Here is a 23765-nt window from a genome sequence, read left to right as displayed (position 1 = left end):
TTCTTTACTTCTTCTTCCAGTATGTGTTTGAAACAGTTCTCCCTTAATCACCAAAATTACTCCAGCATGAAAAGGCCACCTGGCCCTGACCTGAGAAGCAAGAGAGAGTGAATTCCCTGTGGTGCAGCTTCTTCACTGCATTATTCTATGGGGCAGGGGTCAAGGACACAAGTGCCATTTTCAGAATACAGTGGCTGAGAAACTGACTTTGTCATGCAGAAAAGTCTCCAGTATACTGAGCACACACTCTTTATTTTTCTTACTGCTGCAAACCCTTGAATGTAGGAGGAAGAAAAAAAACTTCCTTTCCAGAAAGTTCTCTGTAACAACCAATGATTTTTTCTTTTATTTGTAATATCTGTTTTGTATTTTTCTGACTGCATCCATCCCTATCTCTGTGTCCACTCCTGAGCTATAAGTATTAGGAGTATTACGAAAGGAGGGTATTTTCTTCCCCATTCCACTTTGCTAAGACTCTTGGATTTAATTAATGAAAAATAAGGGAACTGGATGATAGAATAGCTTAATTGTTTATCATTTAAAACTACTATGGTAATTTGTTTGAAGGATGGGTGTTGGAACCACTCAAATATGGGATGATATCTCAAATCTGCCACTCACCAGCTGGTGGCCCTGGAGGAAATTATTTAACCCTTTAAGCTTCCGGTTCCTTGCCTATAAAATTGAGGTAATAATAATGCCTAATTCATGGAGTGATGGAAATGAACTAAAGTATATAAAGCATTTAGCACAGTGCCTTTAGCACATAGTAAGTGCTCAATAAATGTGAGCTTTTGTTTTTATTATGACATAATGGACACTCTGTGAATGCTGAAGAAAGCATGGAATAAATGAATAAACAAATGACCAACCCAAGAAACAACAGCAAAGGCTGTCCTTTAGGTCTGCCAAACTTCAGACTCAGACTATGTTATTGCTCGGGGCATCTACAATTTCAGAGTGTCTGGGTAAAGACCATGATTCAGTACGAAGTTCATTAAGAGAAGTATTATGAAATTTATTTTTTATAGCTGGGTCAGGCCCAAGTTTAATCTATGAAAGTTACTTTTGCCAAGACAAAGAAGAGGGAGTTAGGCCTTATAAATGACGGAGCAGACAGCTAGCTAACACAGAATGACAACTAGCAGGGCTGGAGGCAAAGCCCCAAGGCTGACCCACCAGCTCAGTTCGTGAGGAACTAAGGCAGGGCAATGCAAGAGGCCCATCAGATGGCCAGAAAGAACCCAGGGACTGAGCAGTATATGGGCAAGGAAGCTTGACAGGGGGAGATGGATGGATCAGGAAACTTTTTAAATTGTACTATGTCTTATGGATTTTCTCCTATTTATATTGATAAATATAATAAGCTATGCTGTCTATCTCATGGTACCAGCAACTCCAGTTTACTTTATCAGTTGAACCCATAATAAAAACTCAGCAGTTAGCCTCTGTGTTGTGGTTTATTATTCAGAGACATGCCAAAGACTCAACATCACAGTCCATTTCATCTTTTGACTCCTAATCTCCCACTTAAATTCAGAAAATACTTTATTTAAAGGAAACCCATTTTTAATGATAAGACTTTTATTCCCATCATTATGTTATTCCAACCTGATACTCAAAAGTAATACAGTAATGCACCATTAAGTTTCAACTATATTTACATGTATATATTAAGCCATAAGCATACAAGATCTTACACACATACGGTACACATAGATGTTGCCACCCCTATCAAAACATATAATCAAAGCATAGAGCACATCATAAAATAAGGCCCACTCACTTTCTGTTGCTATAGATATGTGGACTGTATGTTAAGGCTGAGTTAAATTTGGGGTTCACTTTGGTCTAAGGAGTCTTAGATACAACCTACCTTCAGCCAATCCCAGGCTAGAGAGTTCCCAAAGAACAGGTCAATGCTAAGATTCATTGAACTTTGCTCAGAGGGTTATACAACAGACCTGGCTTTTGAAGGGGCTGTTGTGACAAAAGGCCACCTCAAAGCCAGAGCGTCTCCTTGTGTTGGTTTTGAAAAAATGTAATTCCTTTAAGCCTGAATTAAATAAGAAAAATTATTTCATTAGTCCTGAAAAGAGCCAAATCCTTGGACTGGGGTAACATAGAGCCAAGTTTAGGATCTACCGTGGAAGGTAAATCCGTGGAAGCTCACTGCAAATGTCACAATTGACAGAAGAGACTTCAACTTACTGAAACGGGACCTACACATATAAGTGACACATAAAAATGAATGGCATAAGAAAAATTATAATAAAAATGACAATAATAATTATTGAGAACTGAACAAATTCTAGATGCATATAGATATTTCACATAATTATCTTATTTGATGCTCTAACAGCCCCATGAAATAGGTATCGTATTATACCCATTTTATAATTTAGGGAACTGTGGCTTAGTGATATCAAGTAAGTTGCTCCAAGTAATGTGCAGAGCTCACATGTACACACACTTAGGCCTGTGACCTCCGGAGCTGAAGCCCTTAACCCTACTTGTCTGCCTCTCAATACAGAGCACCAAGCAGAGAACTCCTCAATGGTTTTAGATCTTAAATGGGAAATTAACCAACATGGAATAATTGGCACATAGTCAAGAAGGAATACTAGAGGGTGATCCCAAAGGGTAAGCTAAAACCCCAAAAGAAGACAGATCTTTTGGAATATTACTGGAAATCACACACACACACACACACACACACACACACACACACACATTTTATTGATGGAATTTAAGATTAAAAGCACAAATCCTGTTAACACCAACCTTCAGCCACAGCTGGACAGTCTGAAGGACTAATGGGATATGTCTTTTAACAGAGAAGTGAGAAACCACCAAGGGAATAATATACCCTATGAGAAAAGTCTGCTGCCACATGAAAGCTTGGTTTAAAAGGATAATGGCATCAAGTTAGAGGGGTGCCTAATTCCCAGTCATTAGTGCATGCTACCCTTACTCCCTAAGCTCACGCCAGAGATCTGGGGATTGGAGATAGAAAAACATTGCCTCTTTAAAACCCCTTTGGCTTTCGAGAGCACAAGGCGGCCTGCTCTGAGATCCACATAACAAAGTATAGCATGAGTGAGAGGGAAAGAGCTTTTCTCATCTGGATGGGAAGGCCTGAGGAGACTCCGATGGGGGCCGCGCACTACCTGTCAAGGGGCCATGCCCCAGAGCATTAGGAGTGGGAAAAGACACACATAAAGACACAAGAGAGGCAGCCTCAGCACATGGCAGCTGGGAATACAGACCAAGTGAAAACCTAGACCAAGTGAACAAAAGACTTGCAAAATAGGTTGGAGAGCTGGTATGTTGAAAAGACTGAAGAGGAGAAGTAACTCCTGCCATTCTCTTCATGGGGACACCCAATGGAATTGATGGTGGGAGGCAGAGCCAAGAAAAGACATTTTAATAGTTACTCATTTACCCTCAGGTCAGTAGGACCTTCAGAAGCTGAGGTTGGTTATATTGGGTCTGCTTTTGGAAAGAAGAAAGAAAGGGACAAATTCATTGTTGGTCATTATTTTTGTTCTTGTTGGTGAGATGTTTTTGTTGGAGTAATGTGAAGAAAACATTAAAAACACACAGAAGTTTTGAGCTGCTTTTTCACATTTGTATTATGTTCAAGTTTACCATGACTGTGCACAGGTGTGCCACAGTAGCTCCTGAATCCAGAAGTTACTAGACCAGTGATCCAAGAACTAGTGTCACTGACAGAAGAACTACTGTGGTTAATCTCTGCATAGTCTTGGTAAGCTTGAATGATGCTAGAAGACAAGGGTAAAAAAGAATCTGTCAAGGTTCTAAAAAGAACAGTGTATTTGAGAACAAATTTAATAAGATATTGTCATATAGTAGAAAAAGGACAAAACTAAATGCATAGAGTATGGTTCAGAGTCATCGTTCACAAATAGCCTTGTTGCCTCTGTTTTGTCCTCCGGAGAAATGGAAATCTTTAAGATCATTAGCTCAGTCCCCGGTTTGAGGGGATCCTCAACTGAGACAATGGTTTTTTGGGAAAAATCCCCTGAAAGCTGAAGTTCTTGAAGCTGTGATGCCCCACATTTCTTTCCGCAGTTTGTATAAAGGTACAGAAATAAAACTAACCCAATATGAAAGTGACACGATGGGGCTAAAACTAAGGTGTTAAAGAATGACTGAATGAGGATGGATTAAACACTCCACTTGCATAAACAGAGTGACAAACCCGAATGAGATGGAAGGTAACAAGCAGGCACTCTCATTAATACAAAACATTTTAACTGCACGGGTATAAAAAGTGGGGGAGGTACAGCCCCACCCGTGGAGCATTTGACATTAAGAAGCCTTGGAGGTTTCATATTACCGTAAGGTGCAGAGGAGCTGCCAAGAAGATCTGGACACTAAAAGGGAATGCAAAGCTACACTGATCCAAACATCACTCCAGCAGAATAGAGTAGGACTGTTACTTCTTTTCCACTGGAAATACACTTATTGTACTACTGCAGCTCCCATGATGTAACTATTTGTAGCATGTCTTAGATACCCTAGGCTAATGGCCTTTTGAGGGCTGGCCTGGGATCATAATAACCATGAACAGTATTTTTCAATAGAAAGGGGAAAAGTGTTCAATGTTCCAATCAGTCAGTTTACAAATATACTTTGGAACACAGCTCATTCACAAAGCGGATGGGGCGTAAGAGCCCAAGGATTGGGGGCTGGTCTCACGGAGCCACCCCCTCCCGATGGTGAGCCTCCCATTTCACGGGAGGTGCTTGCTCTCTCTCTAAGATGATTCGGAACGATGGAGGTAAATTAACATATTGATTTCCCAGCACTCTGAAGGCCCTAAGCTGTACACATGCGGTCGTGTTTCAGATGATGGAATGCGAAATTAAATTAAAGGATGCATCTGTGCTCAGCCCCTAACTGCCAGCCTCGTGGATGCTTTTAAGGAGTATGGAGAGGGAAGGGAGAGAAATGAGAGCAAGGTGAAGACATGAGAGAGCCTGAAAAACACAGGCTATAACAGAAGGAGCAGGGAAGGGCATTTAGGAATTTCTACGCACAGATTGAAGGTTCCCAGTGCCTGTTAAATAAATCCCCACAATTTAAAATGCAAGCAACAGCAGTTATCAATTGGTATCTTTGATAATACAGATCGAAGTTTTAGAAGCATTCCTCTGACAGAATTTCCGGTATCTAAAAATATTATGTCATTAGGGGAAACGAATAGCTAGGTTTGTTTCTGGAAATCAACACTTCCTTCAGTATATCAGTTTTCAGACTTACACTTGATCCTAAACTCTCAGGTTAGCTTTAATGTTTCTAATTAATCCTAGGATGGCATCTGTTTAAAAAAAGAAAAAGAAAAACAAAAACAAAAAACAGATCCTTAAATGAAAATGTTCAGTTCATCTGTGGCCTATTTCTGTGGTCAACCAGCTATCACCCAGCCAAACTAGATAAGCAACTCTTCATTTCATAAATACATGTGAGGAACTTAAGATACACACACTGCATAATTATTTCTAAATTTATATAATTAACCTCTCTTGGTACAAAAAGAAAAACAACGGCTCTTTGTTTTTCTCCAGTCTTCTATGGAAAACATGTATTCTGTGATACACTGATAGGTGTTGCTAGGAAAGAAATAGTTTTCTGTGGTCAAATCAATTTGAGAAACACTAGCAAAGAGCTTTCTTTACTGCAGGGCTTCTCAGAACCTTTAATAGGCTTATGTGCATGGAGGGGGAAGAGTTAGTATAACGTTTCCAAAATGGAGCATTTGTTATTCTCTCCAGGGACTCGAGTGCACAGAGGAAACCCAGCGCAGGAAATGCTGCTCGTCTTCCTGACCCAGAACACACTCCTCTGTCCAAGCCCATCTTCAAATCACATTTCCAAGATTCTCAAAACTAAGTGACGGTATAGCCATTGGCCTAATGACCTCGGCAGCCAGATGCCCAAGGCTACAAGCCAGAAACTGCTGCTCAGTTTCACAGTGACAAACCCCACAGAAACAGACGAATCTATAGCAATCTGGCTAAACTATACTTACCATCACTTACACAGGCATCCAATTTAGTCCTACTCAGGTTTTTGTACATTTAAAGAAATGCTTACTTTCAGGATTGGAAATAAGATAACAAATTGACTATTTCCACGCTGAACACTACAGACAGGATACAGAACTATTCTCAGCTAGCAGTCAAAAACATGCAATCCAATAAATCCAATAGTTTCAGTGACAGTTCTTGCTGGCATTTTAATTATTACACTGATAACCCAAGTATAAGAATAGATAGCATAATTCAAACAGAATTAAGTCATTCACTCATTAGCCAACAAAGACATGACTGTTTATTACATGTTGAGCAAAGTTCCAGGCACTGAGGGAAGGTATAAAAAATAAGAGCTTAACTCCGTTCTTGAGAAGCTTATAATAAGGAGTGGGATGTAAGGACATAAACAATGAAAAGACAATTAAAAGACAATATATGTTACAATAGATGTAAAGTGAAAAGCAGTTTAGGAGCCCTGAGAAAAGAAAGAGGAGGGGAACAGAACCCACATGATTATACGATTTAGAGTGGAGGAGGGATCCCCCCGAAATTACGCCAGTAAGAGAACACATTCACTTACAGAATTAGCAAAAAATTAAACTGTTGATTAACTGCTCCATGGGAACAGGAAACAAGCAGTCTCACGTACCACGGATGGGAGTATAAACTCGTATAACTGCTTTAGAGGGTAATTTGGCAATAGCTAGGAAAATTAAAAATAAGCACTCCTTCATCTAGCTATCCCATTATGAGGAATCTATTCTCTATGTAATTTCACACACATGAGCATGAGCAAAAAGATGCAGATTCAAGGATTGGTAACCTGTTATTGTTTAGACTATAAAACAGACCAGAAACAACCTAAGCGTCCCTCTCCATAAGGACACTGGTAAATAAATCACGTTGCATCCATGTATCATAATGCTTTGCGGCTGCTAATGAGAACACAGCAGACCTCCTCACACTACAGCAAGATCCCCAGTGGCTACAGTGGCCTACAGAGCAGACAAGAGCCACGGCCCTCCGAATCTGACCTCACCCACACCCATGCTCCCCTCTCCCACTTCACTCCAGTCCCATTGGTCTTCTCACAGCTCCTCAAATGTACCAGGACCCTCCCACCTGGGCCTCTTCACGGCCCTCCCTCTGCTTAGGACACCCTCCCACCAGGTTTACCCACAAATTTACCCACTTCCTTCAAGGAAACAAGTCTCTTAATGAGGTGGACCCTGAGCACCCTATTTGAAATGGAAGCTCCTACCCCCGCAAATTTTCCTTTTCTTTCTTTCCGTAGTACTACTAGCTTCCAACACACTGTATAGTTTATTAAGGTATTTGTTGTCTCTCTCACTCCTTTAAAATGGAAAATCCAACAGCAGGGGTGTTTATCAATTTTGTCCGCTGATGCAATCCAAGTGCCTAGCAAAGTGTGTAGAATATAGTAGTTTGTCAATAAATGTTTGTTAAATTTAATTGAACACATACACACACACACACACATATACCCACACATATACATAACCATACACACTGAAACCACTATGGAAATATCTTCAAAATATAGTGTTTAGTGAAAAAGAACACTAAATATAGAAGTATGTACAGGGTGCCTCGATTTATGTAAAAAAAAATAAGGAAAAATATACCTATGTATAGGATAATTGAAAAGTCCATCAGAAATTTTATTTCCCTTTGAAGAAGACTGAGGAGTTGAGAATTAGAAGTGTAGGGAGTCTGGTTTCACAGTGTATACCATTTTATACATTATTACCTCCTTCCTCCTCCCTTTCCTTCCTCTGCACAATACAATGCAGTATCCACTGATAGCTAATGAGCACTTGAAATGTTGCTAGTTCTCATGGACATATATTGTCAGTGAAAAATACATACAAAATTTGGAAGGACTGTCCCCAAAACCGAATGGAAAATACCTCATCAACAATTTTGATATTGATTACATGTTGAAATGATAGTATTTTGGATACATTGGTTTAATAAGCTATACCACTGAAGTCATTTTTCACCTGTTTCTTTGGGATTCTAAAAATGTGGCTACGGTGAAATATACAATTATGAATGTGACTTGCCTTTGTAGCTCATATTGGATTTCTATTAGCTAATGCAGCTCCTGCCCCAAAACAAATCAGATTGATAAATAGATACCCCCCCCCCCCCCCCCCCCCCCCCCCCCCCCCCCCACATTAACAGGAATCATAAGGAGGCTTAGAGTTAGACATAACAGACCTGGAAAAAAAACAGTTTTGTTTTTACTTAACTTTTCTGAGCCTTTTTGGATCATCAACACTAATCATCTATACTGCAGGATTAGAGTGGAAAATAAATGAGATCAATGGGATACAAGGGACTTTGTACACAAAAGGATACAAGGGACTTGGTACACAAAAGCATGTCACAAAATGGTAGTGATGACATTTTTCCCCCAGAGGAAAGAGGTCATAAGGCTAGTATGAAACCACGAGCCCAACCACCCAGCAATGGGGCAATACCATTTTTTGCATTGTTGCGCAGACTGTCTTAACTGAGAGAATGGAAAAGAAAGGAAAGTCACCCAATAAAGATATGAATCCTTTGCAGAGAAACATAAGCCAGGAGACAAATGAAGGAACAAAAAGCTGAATTTTCCATGCAGGGCTGCTACCATATTTCTAGAAGTAGTTTCACAATGTTTGGTAGGTGCCAAATTGCTCATCAGTGAAAACTTTAATTGAGAGAAGGAAAGGAAATGCAATTTCATGGGCAGCTGCAGGGTGGGTACCAACACCCTCCAAGATGGGAGGGCAGGGTCTGAACTGACCTCACCTCCAGACAGAGTCAGTTTGGGAATGTGAGGAGCAGCTCTATCTGGTGAGAGGCTGGCAGGGGAGCACACCAGCTGACCCTGCCGCTCTGGAAGCAAAGGAATTCAGAGAGGAGAAGAAGGAGAGACCGGAACACCTGTTCAGTAAAGATCAAGTGGTGTATTTGAAGGAAATGCCTTGGTTCACAATCTCAAAGAGAAAAAGTGACACCGGATTTAAGGTGCCCAAGGACAGTTTGTCTTTCCCATTCCCGGTCAGTGCAGGAGGTTTTCAAATTGGGCTGGACTATTGGTCAAACCATAGCACCAAGGGGAATAGTAAGGACCCCTTGAAAATAAAAAGCTTGTGTAATGTAGTGTAGCATTTATTTTAGTGGCTGAATTTATTTGAAAGGCTTTAGAAATGATTTTAGAGCTGCATTCAAAGAAACATTAAGAGGTCACTTAAATTTTTCAGTTACACTTTACTGCATTTTATGGCAGAAATTTTGCATTACGGTATTTGTGAATCTGTGGAAACAGAAAGGCCCCCTGGCTGTATGCCTCACGAATGTCACAGGTTTACTGACTCAAAGACTACTAGAGAGGGGAAGGCTTTTCAGGAGATTGAGGCCCACAAGACAAAGCAGCTCAGACATCATAATTTCAGTTACCATACAATCAGGGAATCTGGATCAGCCATTCCCAAGCAGAGACGACAGAGGAGTGGCAGTGAGGGCACAGAGGGGCCAGTAAGAACCTGATGTGCCCAGTGCATGGGGGGAGACATTTGCATTTTATTCTGGTTGCGGTGGGATGCTGCTGGAGGATTTTACATTTTTTAAAGATTATTCTGGGTGAGTTCTGGTAAAATAGTTGTAATGGGGCAGCACAATTTTGGGTCTTGCCAAATCCTCACATGAGAACGGACAGAGTAACTAACATCCAAGACAAAACCCAAGGGACAATATTTATACAAAATTAGGGAAGAAGGTAGCTCAGAAACCCCAGATTCCAAGCTGGTGACGAAGCACTGACAGGCACCATAACAGTGTCTGTGCAGGAGAAGCAGAGCTAAGCCTAAAGGTCTCTGACCAGTCGGAGAACAAGAAAACCCACAAAGAGCCAACAGGCAGCTATTCCTTACAGAGGACTGCAGTAGCAGTGGCTGAAGTCACCCAATCCAAAAGCCAGTGAGGGCAAGGGCAAGGCCTCAATGGTCTGGAACAGTCTCGCCTCTGTGAACTTCTGCATCCAATACAGCCAAAACTCCCTGCCTGGACAGGACCCCATACTGAGAAGAAATTTCTGGGGGTGAAATGCAAATTGGGTGAGACAGGAACAACTGCAGTGAAGGAAACAGAAGATCCAGATGAGAGGGAGGCCTACTTTCCAAAGCTGCACCCACAGTACCTCCCATTCTACATGTTCTCAATACACTGTGACCTTGACACCGCTCCCATCAGGTAAGGAGGTCTTTATCCTCTCCCCCCTGGAATCTGGGCAGAATTTTGTGACAAACTTAATCAATAGAGTATGGCCAAAGTGACTCCAGGTGATTTCTGAGACCAAATCCTACAATGCCAAGCACCGCCACCTTGCCATCTAGAGACACGTCCTGTTGGAACCCAGCTGCCACGCTGTGAGAAAGCCCAAATTCACCCACAGGGAGAGGCCGTGTGTGTGTCTTCTAGTTGACAGCTGAGCCGAGGTCCCAGCCAACAATGAGCTGAGGTCTTGGACAGCGGAGTACACAAGCCATCTCTGCTGGGCTCCATCTGAATCCCCAACCCACGGAATCCAAGAGTATGGTAAGATGGCAATTTTTGCCACAGATTCCTGGGGTGGTTTGTTACTCACCAATAGTGACAGAGATGCGATGGTTTTAATCAAAATTTTTGATCTTCTGGGAAAAACTTATGAGGCATGTTTATTTCAAAAGTCTCCTTTATTTTTGATAAATCACAAAACAAATTCAATACTAGTGAAGGACTCCTCTTTCAAAAGGGTAGCTTAGCGGATTGGTGTAACATAATAAATTTTCCTTCCCATTGGATGGCACCTCTTGCTAGCAAATGCTTCCAAAGCCATGCCAGGGAGGTTTTTGTTTTGGTTTTTTTTTTATATTTTATTTATTTATTTGACGGAGAGAGATCACAAGTAGGCAGAGAGGCAGGCAGAGAGAGGGGGGTAAGCAGGCTCCGCGCTAAGCAGAAAGCCCGATGCAGGGCTCCATCCAAGGACCCTGAGATCATGACCTGAGCCAAAGGCAGAGGCTTAACCCACTGAGCCACCCAGGCGCCCCTGTTTTGTTTTGTTTTGTTTTCCTAAAAGAAGCAGCCAGGCTCATTCTGGTTTTTTCTTCTTTTTTTTTCTCTCTTTTTAAAATGTCGGAAAAAATGGGATCAAACCGGATGACCAGCTAATTTACCATCGAAAATGGGACAATTTTTCAAAACAGCTTTACTGAGATAGAGTTCACAAACCATAAAACCTGTCCATATAATGTTTACAGTTCAATTATTAGTTATTTTAAATTATAGTCACAAGATTCTGCAACCAATCACTACAACCTAATTTTAGAACGTTTTCATCCCTCCATAACCCTGGACAATTTGCAAGTAAAGGGAGCACTAATAATAAGTGTGCAAAGACAGCAGATATAAACTTGGCACCACTGGGGTCTGTCCAGGGCAAACCAGAGTGTATCATCACCTGAAGCCGAGGGCACAGGTGTTAGGGCGAAATCCATACAACCTAATTCAAAACAGTAGCCTCCTTTAAGAAATGTGGTTTTAAAATAGATAATCAGAAATGGAATTCTCATTTCCTGCCGGGACTAGGGGATGAGTGTATAAATTAGAGGGACTGTTTTTGAAGACTGGCAGGATTGGTTAAAGCTGAACATAGGCAGACATAATGCATTTGCAGTTCTACTCCAAGCTGTATATCCAACAGAAATGACTACTTGTCATTTGATTCCATTTACACCAACTTCAAAAACATGCAGCCGTCGCCTACAGTGGTACAGATCAGGATAGTGGTTAATCCTGAACAGGAGTTAGTGACTGGAAAGGGCACACGGGAAGGAAATCTTGAGGGGCTGGTAGTATTCTGTTTCTTGATCTCGGTGCTGGTTACAAGGGTGTTCATTTCATAAATGTTCAGCAAGTTGTGAGTTTTTAATTGGTATACTTTTCTATATGAATGTTCGACTCTAATAAAAAGCTTACTTTAAGAATGGATAGGTTTAGGGACGCCTGGGTGGCTCAGTTGGTTAAGCAGCTGCCTTCGGCTCAGGTCATGATCCCAGCGTCCTGGGATCGAGTCCCACATCGGGCTCCTTGCTCATCAGGGAGCCTGCTTCTCCCTCTGCCTCTGCCTGCCATTCTGTCTGACTGTGCTTGCTCTCTCTCCCTCTCTCTCTCTGACAAATAAATAAATAAAATCTTTAAAAAAAAGAATGGATAGGTTTAGGTTTGCTAGAGGAGTATGAAGAAACTTGATTGAGACAGGATTTCCAAGCCCCATTAACAGTGAGCTATTTTAAAGTGAGTAATTAAGAACAGTTAGTGTTCACACAGTAACAAGGTGTTGATTTTCTTTCTTAACACCTTTCCCTTGAACTAGAGGCATGAAATTCCTAGGGAAGATAGAGGTGGGGAAAAGCAAAACGTCTTTCCCTTGCAAAAGGAAATGTCTATGATGGGAAAAATCAATCACCACTTTGGAATAGTGGAGGCTTTTTTACTTGGAATTTTTAAGTGCTTTTGCGTACCAGGATAGTATTTTAGAATTGGAAGTACTATTCAAAAGAATTCCATCAATTTCTTTAAGGAAAATTAGGAAGCAGAAGTCCAGAAACTGATAAAAGTTTCCCCAAATTACACAGCTAGTTAGTATTAAGATGAGTTCAGAACCCATGGCTCTTGACTCTTCAACCACTATTAACTATTAATAATGAGAGTCGGGGCGCCTGGGTGGCTCAGTGGGTTAAAGCCTCTGCCTTCGGCTCAGGTCATGATTCCAGGGTCCTGGGATCGAGCCCAACATTGGGCTCTCTGCTCAGGGGGGAGCCTGCTTCACCCCCACTCCCACCTGCCTCTCTGCCTACATGTGATCTCTGTCTGTCAAATTAAAAAAAATAATAATAATGAGAGTCACTCTGACAGCTTCCCACACAGCAGTCTCTGTAATAACAGCATGGCTATGATCTCATACAATCTCCACAAGAGATAACAGGTATGAACTGTTGTCCCCATTTCACTGAGGGGGAAGCTAGAGATGTTCAGAAAAGTTCACATGCTTTAACAAGGTTAAACATCAATTAAGTAGAGGATCCAGAATCCTGATCAGTTCTCACTCTAGAGTCTAAGATTTAATCAAAGGATAATATTACTTCTTTGAATTAATAGTACTTGCCATGTTTCTAAGCTGAAGGGTAAGTAAGTAAATAGATGTGTTGTTTCTTGATCATTACGCTGTGGGGGAAGAGTGAGTAAATTTATTTCTACGTTATAATCCAGCTATTCTCACTTATTCATATCTTAGATATGAATGATTAGATTAGATAAGATTAGATAAGATTCATATCTTACATCCATCCCCTGGACCAATGCTACCTTCAGTAGCAGTAACACTTTCCTCTTGGCAGCCATTTATGAAGTGGCTGTGCTTAGCTCTCTAGGAGTTATTCAACACCCAGGGAGATAACCTGGAAACATCACCTTTTTTAATGATACATCTTTATTTCCTTAGTAATGTTGTTGACAACATACAATAGGTAGTGTTAAAGACTCATGGCTGACACATCAATTGTACAGTTTTCTTCTTAAGTATCCATGGACATATAAGATAAGTTACTCTAAGTAGAGTCTAAGGAACTATTCATATCCTAAAGTATGAACAAAACACTATTTTGAGTTCAATACGAATACAAGAAAAGTACATTCAGGTAAGACATATTAGATTTGGTAAAAGATAGCTTGCTTTAACATTTGATTTTCCTCAGATTCTTTCCAAATATCTAATCTACAGAACTAAGACACTTAGGAAGCACAGGCTCATTTGTTGTGCATTGTAAAGTGTATTTCTTTCCAATTCATCCACACTGCAAGACAAGCAAGGTTAACACAATGGTTGAAAAATGTATTTTCTTTCCATATAATTGTCGTATTTTTAAACTTAGGATATATAAGAAAAGATGGAAAGAAAGACGCATGGCAGAAGCTCCCTGATTTAAGCTAATGTTCCCTCTAATTTATTTTTTAAGTTGTAAGTAGATGATTATGTATCATAAGATATAAAATACAAGGACTGAGTAGAAATGACCCTTTCATTAGAGTTTACCCCAAAGATGAAAAATATAGGGCCTGTTTTCCTTCACTCCCATGACAGACATTACTAATCAATCAGCTTTGCTTTCCCACCTAACATGATCTCAGAATCCTTCTTTGACCTCACAATCTTTCTCAATGCTAACGTTTATCACTTACCATGTGTAAGGCATGGTACCAACTGCTTTCTATGCCTTATCTCCTCTCATAGCCTCACAATATCCCCAGTGAGGTAGGTACCTACTATTAATCCCCTTTTAGAGAGGTCAATGCTGAGAATCAGCTGTTAAGTCAGAGTGCTGGAAGGGGCTGAGCTGGCATTTAAAGCCAGGGTCATTTTACTCCTGTGTCTGTGCTCAGCATCACTACACTGTTGGAAAAATCTTCCAGCAACTGACGGGAGCTAGCGCATAACAGATCAGCTACTTTCCATCCAGCTTGTCTACACAAACATTCCTTCTATCACATTGCTAACAGTAGTCACAGAAAAGAAGTGTTAATGTTTTCAGAAAAAAACAAAAAAACAAACAAAAAAACACAAAATCAACCAACCAACAAACTTTCCTCAAATCTACTCACTGATTTTAGCCTTGTTTTTCATTAAAGACCACGCAAAGCAAATTCGTGGGTTCCACATGGTAACACTACTGTTCCTCCAGCCTCCTCTCCGCTATTTTCCTGCAAAGTCTCCTCTTGACTGAGGTCAACACATTCTGTTCTTTTAGCCACTCTGTGCATGCATTTCATGTCATTCTTCTCTGGCGGGGCTCCAGTTTCCCCACATTTCTCTGAAGCAAATGGAATGTTTCTAGTGAGGTCTAACCAGCCCAGCATAGGGGAGCTATCTCTACCTTGCATGTTCTGACTGTCTTTATTACCACATCTGAAGGCTGATTTTAATGCCAACTTCATATCTCTATTGACTTATGCTGACTATTTAGTATCCTACTAAGTCAATATAGGCCTCAAACTCCAATGGCAGCAGCTAGATATAAGAAAAGGAAAGTAGAAGAAAGCTAAGTATGGGGGGAAGAAGAAGGGTTAGGAAATGGGACTATTTCTGATAGGAGAGGCTGCAAATCCCCTTACCAGAGTAGATACCAAAATGGGATTTCTTCATCTCTAAATAGGATATGCTTAGAAGCAAAATCAGTAAAAGCAATCCAGTCCAAAATGTACTCTCCTACTTTGCCTGAAATCCCACCATTTAAAGGCTTATAGTGGTTAATAAGCAAAAACAAACAAACAAAAACCCAAACCAAAACAGAAACTCATCCTTAATACTGTGGGTTATCAGAAAATCATACATCTTGTGAATTTTTTTAAGATTATTTATTTATTTATTTATTTGACACACAGAGTGAGAGAGATCACAAGTAGGCAGAGAGGCAGGCAGAGAGAGAGGGGGCAGCAGGCTCCCTGCCGATCAGAGAGCCCGATGCGGGGCTTGATCCCAGGACGCCGAGATCATGACCTGAGCAGAAGGCAGAGGCCTAACCCACTGAACCACCCAGGTGCCCCTCACCTTGTGAGTTTTAAAAAGAAAGTAAGTTGGTTCAGCAAATGATCTAAGTTTTGGTATTGAGATGATAACTTTTTGACTGGGACAAGAGTTGGGAAGAAGGTGAAGAAAACGGAATTTGGGGATGGGTATTGCGAGGGAGAAACCAAAATCCATTCTGGAGGAGAGATATGATAACCCTGTTTTGCAAAATAAAAATTAGGACTCATGGATGAATAGAGATCAGAGGATTTGGAACTGGCACAGTAACCAAACCTAAGACACATGGAGGCCGTAAGACCTTCATTGATGGGCAGGCCTGGAAAACCCGTCACCACATGAGCCAGGTGGTAACCAGCAGGCAGCAGGAGGGCTGTGGATAGTTTCAGAAGCCAAGTTCACTCTCGTGGCTTTTGAACCCAGGGCCAGTAAAGCCGCTGCTTTCTTCTCCCCCAAAGCCCAAGCACAGATGTCATTTATCTCTAAATCACACATGGACATGGACCACGTTCTGTTTTTCTTAGCATCCCCCATGCCTCACGCAATGTCTAGAAATGAGAACTCAAGAATGAATGTTGCTGGAACAGTCTCCCCACCAAATGTCCAGCCTGCAAGGTGCCGCTGCTGGAAGGAGCATGGTGAGGACCTTAGCTGGTGGCTCTCCAGGACATACTGACTCCCAGGGGTCCTTCTGGGGCTAGGAAGAGGGGAAGCCCACAGTCATGCGTATGCTGGGCAGGGCCCCTTTTTCCTGGAACCACAGGTGGAAACTGCACCAGGTCTGACAAACGAGCTTTGGTTTTGCTAATGACCTCAACAACATTTATTTAAAATAAGCCTGCTTCTTCAAGTATTTGACTTTCTTTTAAAACTTCCTAGTTAAAACTTTAAAGTCAAAGGCTCCAGGGTGGCTCAGTCAGTTAGGCATCTGACTCTTGATTTCGCCTCAGGTAATGATGTCAGGGTCCTGGGATTGAGCCCCACGTCAGGGTCCCTGCTAAGTGGAGATTCTGTTTCTCCCTCACCCCTGCCCCACCCCCTGCTCATGCTCACCCTCTTTCAAATAAATAAAATCTTTTTTTTTTTTTTAATGAAGGGGGACTAACTACAGCCAGTTTGAGTTGGGTTTCTATAACTTTTTCCTTAAAAAGTTTGCACAAGGTGGAAGTCAGTCTGTTGCAATTTTATTTCTTCTGATTTATTTTATTTGAGCAACAGCATTAAATATAAACGTCATACCCAGCCCTCAGATGGCCACAATGATTCTGACCTCTTAGTATTCACAGTCTGCTGTAATCCCATCCCTTATGTTTGGGCTGATCCATTGACTCTCTTCTAATAAACAGAAAGCAAGAGTGATGGGTTGTTAGTTCCAAGATTAAGTTATAGTGAGACTGTGGCTTTTGTCTTGCTTGCCCTCTCTCACTCTCTCTCCATCTCTCTCTCTCTCTCTCTCTCTCTCGGCTCACTTGCTCTGAGGGAAACCAGCTGCCATGTTTGAGCTACTTAGTGGAGAGACCCACGTGGGAAAAACTGATGTCTCCAACCAATAGCCGGCAAGGACCTGAGACCATCACCTAAGTAAGCTTAGAAGGTGGGGGGCGGGGGTAGTCCTCTCCCAACCCAGCCTTGAGATGACTACCACTCAGGTCTAAATATTGATCACAGCCTCATGAGACATAGTGAGCCCAAGCACTGAGCTAAGCTACACCAAGACTTCCATCTCACAGGAACTATAATATAACAAATGTTTTCTGTTTTAAGCTGCTATATTTTGGGGTAATTTGTCATGCTGCAAAAAATAACTAATAGAAAGGAATTAACCCCAGATAGATTAACAATAAAATACTTTTCCTTTGCCTCTTTGTTATGTTTCCCATGACAACTCTCAATTTATAAAAAGTACTTTATAGGACATTAAAAATTCACTGTCAATATTTTCAAGTGCACAGCATAATTCTCTTAAGTTGATACAATACTGTATTTGAGTAGTAAGATTCTTTAAGGGACTGACAGTTGAAATTCCATTCTAGTACAAGCTAATCTATTCGACAAATACACTGCGCACCTGCTATGTTCCAGGTACAGGAAGATAAATAGGACAGGGCAGCCTGTTTCAAAGAGTTCAAGTCCATTCAGGACAGTAGAAATGCCCAAAAGATTTGGAAACAGATGAATCAAGAAGAGTACCACAACTCATTGACTGTGTGACAGTGAACAAGCCATGTAATTTTCCAGTGCTTTACCCCCTCATTTATAAAATGGGGAATAACAATAATAACAGCTGATTTATCAACTTACAAGATTACTAGAAGGGCCACAAAGTAAAGTGTGTATAAAAGCATTGGAAAATTCTAAAATAAAATAAAGCTATCATGGGGCGCCTGGGTGGCTCAGTGGGTTAAAGCCTCTGCCTTTGGCTCAGGTCATGATCCCAGGGTCCTGGGATCGAGCCCCTCATCGGGCTCTCCGCTCAGCAGGGAGCCTGCTTCCTCCTCTCTCTCTCTCTCTCTGCCTGCCTCTCTGCCTACTTGTAATCTCTGTCTGTCAAATAAATAAATAAATAAATCTAAATAAATAAAGCTATTATTGCAATGTTTATTATCAAACTAAGGCATACAGGTTGTACTATAGAAATAGCTAAGAATGATTCATAATTAATTTGCTATTTACTGGCATGTGACATTTCTTTCCTATTAGCCATTTAAATATGTCCTTAAACTTGAAATTTGCACTCCAAAGGTTGTTCAGTCTTCATTCCTTTCAAAACCGTGCAATCTAAATTACTCCTCCTCCGAATTTAAACCTCTCATAATTTCATTTTAATTTACTTTCTGTGAGAAAATAATTATTGTAATGGCTTAAAGAAAAACTGAATGAAAATTACAAAGAACATGAAAACTCTAATCATTTTGGTCAATTAAAAACTGTTGTAAGCAAAAAAGTTTCTGTCCTATAAAAAAGAATTTTCTTTGACGTTAAATTTAAACAATGTTTAGAGCTACCATTTAGAATCAATGAAATGTTCTCATTACCTCTATTGCCTTTCTTCACTAACTTCCTCTGATACACTTCGTGATTTATTAGATCAACTTTTAAAGTGAAAAACAGTTAATTCTTCATATTTTCAATGTGCTACTATACTTCAATTCATTATTCTAATCCAAATAGCCAGTCCATTAATAAAAATGTATAGGCAAGAATAATTGATTCCATTTTAGGGAAAGATATCAACAATAAACTGCTTTGGACTGAACAATCAATGGTTATTGAATTCTAGACCCTGAGCTAATATTTCTAGCTACACAGGTCCTTGAGACTTGAGCTGCCCACTTTGATTTTAATGAACAAGGTCAAAATCATGAACTGAAAATACTATGACACTAATAAAATACTTTACCTCAGAAAAATTTTAGCCTCGAGGTATCACAGACTCCCAAGTATCTTTCTAGTAGCCCTATATATTAATATATATTCAACAAAGTTGAAGATAGATATGTCCCTTGGGATCCACTATTCTAGTTGTCTACAGTATGGTGTGAAATAAAATAAAATTAAACATTTATTAAGCTCCAGCTATGGGCTAGCCTAAGTGGAGAGGGAATACAAAGATTAAGTACAAAGTGGATGAAGTAGATAAAATATAATTGAATAATTCAGAGAAACTCAAATGAAGAATGATTTGAGCTTCCTATTTTGGACAACTTTTTAGAGGACAATGCCTTTAAAAGAGAGAAGGAAGGTGGATCACCTGTTTGAAGTGGGAGATGCGGTACTGACTTCAGTTTAGGAAACTTTGAAATCTGAGATGAAAGAACATCCAGATGAGAGTCCACAATATGGATCTAGAGCTCATTTGTGAGCTCTAAACTGCAAAGAAGAAGGAGCCAAAGGTTTCCCGGGAAGAATTTACAGACGGAGAAGGCAAAAAGCCAGGATTGAACTGTGGGGAATTCAAGAGTAGAAGGGGGACAAGCAGAAGGTGATCAAAGAAAGGGAAGAAGAACCAGGAAGAAGACGGGTCATAGAAGCCAAGAAAAGAAAGACTCAAAAACCAAAATGATGACCAATGTTACAGAAAGATCAGCAATATTAACACCATTTTAAAGACCACTAAGTCATGACGTACTATATGTTGGCTAACTGAACATAATACAAAAAATAAATAAAAATGTTTAAAAAGACCACTAAATCTACATTCAGGAGGTCACTGTTGATCTTAACTGTATCACTTTGAGTGGGGTGGCTGGTGTGGAATTTGGAGGATCACGAGACACTGTTCTATCAGTCTAATATTAACTGAGCACCTTGTTTGTACTTTGGGATGGGAAAGTACAGGCTGTATATATAGAACTCTCTATAAAAGACACTTGGAGGGGATGTGGGGAGCAGAGACCTTGGAAATAGTCGGTATCCTCAGTTGAAAATCTGTTTAGGAGGGGAAGAGCAGGTTAGGCGTTCAGAAGACAGGTACAATTTGCGAGAAGCTGCTCAGGGAAAGGGAACAAGAGCAATTAGGGATAAAAGCCGAGACGGATGACTAGTGTTGAAAGCCCAGCTGAGGCTGGAACTCCTCAGTTTGTAATACCGTCACCCTCCACTGTTGTATGGTCTTTTCTTCCAGGAATGTCAGTAGCCTAGAAGCAGAAGTAAGGACCACAGATGGTTTGGTGGTACTAAGGCCTGGCACTGGTAGGCACGTGAGGCAGAAGTCCAGGGGACTTGAGGGGTCTGGAGATTAAGTAGGGAAGTGGACCCTTCCTGAAAGAATGAGAAGTCAGCAACAAGTGTAAAGGACAAGTAGGAACTGAAGGTCATGGTGAGCTTAACATTCAGATTTGATGGTGAGGGAGAGGTTGGAAAATGGGATTTTATGAGATTTCTGAGAAGGAAAAGACAAAAATAGAGAAAACCTGCTGAAACTAAAAATTACCAAATGTCTTAACAGAGCAAGAGAACGGATTCTACATTTTGAAAAATGATACATATCACTATTTTTCTCTATACAACTTAAAACTTATGCTTTGCTCCTGACATTACATAATTCCAGGTAGTATCAGGTCATTTCTGAAGCTTGACATTACATTTCAAATCAAGAGACCCCTGTCAGGTTAATAAAGTATTGCGATTTCTAATTATTAGGGAAACTTGCAACTTTAAGAAGAAAAAAAATAAAAATAAAAATAAAAAACAGAGATTTTCCAAATGAAAATAATAAACAGCTAATCATCTGAGACAATTACAAAATCCAAGTAAGACACTTTGAAACTGAGGTCCAAACTGGATAATATAAATGACAAAAGAATCAGAATAATATTCACTCTTAAAATTTATATTTTACAGTAAATAATCTCACTCTACTTGAGAAATATTTCCCATCAGCCAATTATTTTATTTGGCAGGGGGGAAATGATTCATGTGTGACTTGGTAATAGAGAACATAAATAAAACTAATTCCTATATCCTTTTCCAATGCTCATGAATTCAAGGATTTATTTGGAACCTCTAAGAGAACTCTTACTTTTTATGACAGATTTATGCCTGTATTCACATTATTGTTCTTATAGCTGCACTGGTTTTGTGCAGTTTAACTTCTAATAATCGGAGTTTTCGGCATCACAGACACAACACGCACTCACATTCAGATATTCAAATGGCCGGATATTCACACTCCTCCCGCTCTACTTCTACATTGCTGAAGGACAGTGAACAAGGCTTTATCTAGGTTCCCACCCTAGACTGGATTTGTTTGCTCATCTTGGTGGTAATAAATTTTCTTCCAACCTAAATGTGCTATGAATATACACTAGTTCCTAATTTCAAATTTAGTGGGGAAACACACATACGTCTGCCACAAAGTTATGCCAGAATGCAAAGCAAATTGTCCTGTTCAAAGCAACTGAGTCCAAAATAATTCAATGAAGAGGATGGAGAAGAAAGTTTATTTCATTACAAAAATGGTTAGTCATAACAGCAGTGGCTTCTGCTGCTTCTTCTACCTTTGCAGACATGGAATTATATCCAAGATGACTCAGTTCAACAAACTGTCTGGGGAGCCGAGGTTCCCATCCTGACAACACCCTTGAATTGCAGAGTGAGGGAGGAAGGTACACAGCACTGCAGTTGGGAGATATGATGCACTTATAGCTCTCAGCATATAGTATGTGCTTAATGAATATTTGGTAATAAGATCTAACAGCTCCAATAATTGTATGACACTGGGAAATTTAATTAAGCTCATTTGGAACCAGTTTTACGGAAAATAAGGATGATAATATTTGTCTCACAGAGTTGTGAGAATTAAACGAGCTAATGCCTGTAAAGTACTTAGCACAGATCCCAGCATGCACTAAACTCAGAAAACCACGCATTAACAAGTGTGCTGAGAAAAAAAAGGTAGGTCTATACAATATTATAAAATAAAAACACTTCCTTTCCACTTCTATTTTTTTGCATTTAGATTCTCTAAAAAATCTGTTATTAGAGCTGTGTTCTCTTAGGCTACTGGGATAGCAGAAGGGAGAGGGACAGTATCAGAGCTATGCATATGGCAAACTCCAATTGTGTTAGCCAAAGAGTCCCGTTTGCTAAACCTCCTACTTATTTCAGATACATTAATAGTGGTTATAGAGTAATGAGGCAGGTTTCTGTGCATGGCTCATGAGAATCAGTCTCCACAGATTTTTAAGCAAGAAACATCTGTGGAAGGCTCAGAGTCTATCAAGGCAGCCAGGCACTGTCCTAGGTGCTGGAATATAAAGATGCCTGTGTGGCAGCAGCAGGAGAGACAGACATAACAGCAATCATGAAACAAGAGACTAAGTGAGGCATCATCCACACTCAAAGCACTCCAGATCTGACCCTTGGGATTGGGGTAGGGAGCAAAGCTTCCCATGGAAGCAGGCTTTGAAGCAAGAGGAAGGGTTTGAGGGAAAGTAAGATTAAAAATACATCAAACTCAAAGTTAAATACTTATGCCAGTATTCTTAACTGACTACAATCCTGAGTTAGATTTTTTCCTCTCTCTTTAAGCCTTAGAAAAAGAATTACTGAGCAAATTATGATTTTCATAAGGATAATAATTACACTCAAAATCAGAGAGCTGGACTGGAAGATCCCAATAGTTTTTCTTAGCTGTATGATTCCTTTTATGCCTCATCATCTTCCAAATGGTCCTAAAACACCATTACACAAAAGCTTGGGATTTTTAAGAATGAAAGAGGTATTTGTCCCTACACAACATGAAAATTTGGTCCTGATAGATAAAACCAGCCATAAACAACAGTTCTCAGGTGCTGGGAATTCCCAACTCTATGTCAATAATGAAAGGTGACTGTAAATCCCTAAAATGGACATTTACAACCAACTGCTGAACACCTGTATTTCTCATCCAAAATTTTGACAGCTGCTCCCTTAAAAAGTGATCATGACTCCAGGCAGGATGACATGTGCTGAGCGAAGTATTTTCAAAGTGTAATTTTGTGTTTATGCATTCAAAGTACTTGCAGAAATGAATTTTTCCATATGCCAATCACAGTTTACAAACACAAGTGTTAACGCAACTGTAATTGTTCATAAAATTTTCCACTGCAGCTATTTTGTTAACCTACATCCAATTTTTAGAATCACCAAGATGGCCACTGTTGGCTTCACATTCTATACTGGTTACATGTGATGTGTGCCTAGTCTGATTTCAAAAATGGGGCTTCACAAATCAAATATTATTTCCGCACCTGCAAATTCATGAGCCACACACCAATACCAGCAGAAGAGCAACAGTGAAAACTAAGACCAACTCAGCAGTACTCAGAAGCACCTGTTTTCACATAACGCAAACCACTGCACTGAAATTAGGCTTGCATTTTAAAAGTTTATTAGTTAGATGCATCTCCTGAAAAGCAATCCAGGCATTCATCAGAAAGCAGAAAGTTTTTTTAATCTCACACTGAATTTATTTCTAAATATAAAAAATAATACCTTGAATCATATTTTACAAGCAGTAACTGATCTAGAAATTAGCTTGACATCACAACAAGCAATGTAAAATTTCCCCCGTTATCTATTGCTAG

The sequence above is a fragment of the Enhydra lutris genome, unplaced genomic scaffold (assembly GCF_002288905.1).
Source record: "Enhydra lutris kenyoni isolate GAN:26980312 unplaced genomic scaffold, ASM228890v2 scaffoldscaffold7, whole genome shotgun sequence".
NCBI classification, from domain to species: Eukaryota; Metazoa; Chordata; class Mammalia; order Carnivora; family Mustelidae; genus Enhydra; species Enhydra lutris.
This window is presented reverse-complemented; position numbering follows the sequence as displayed.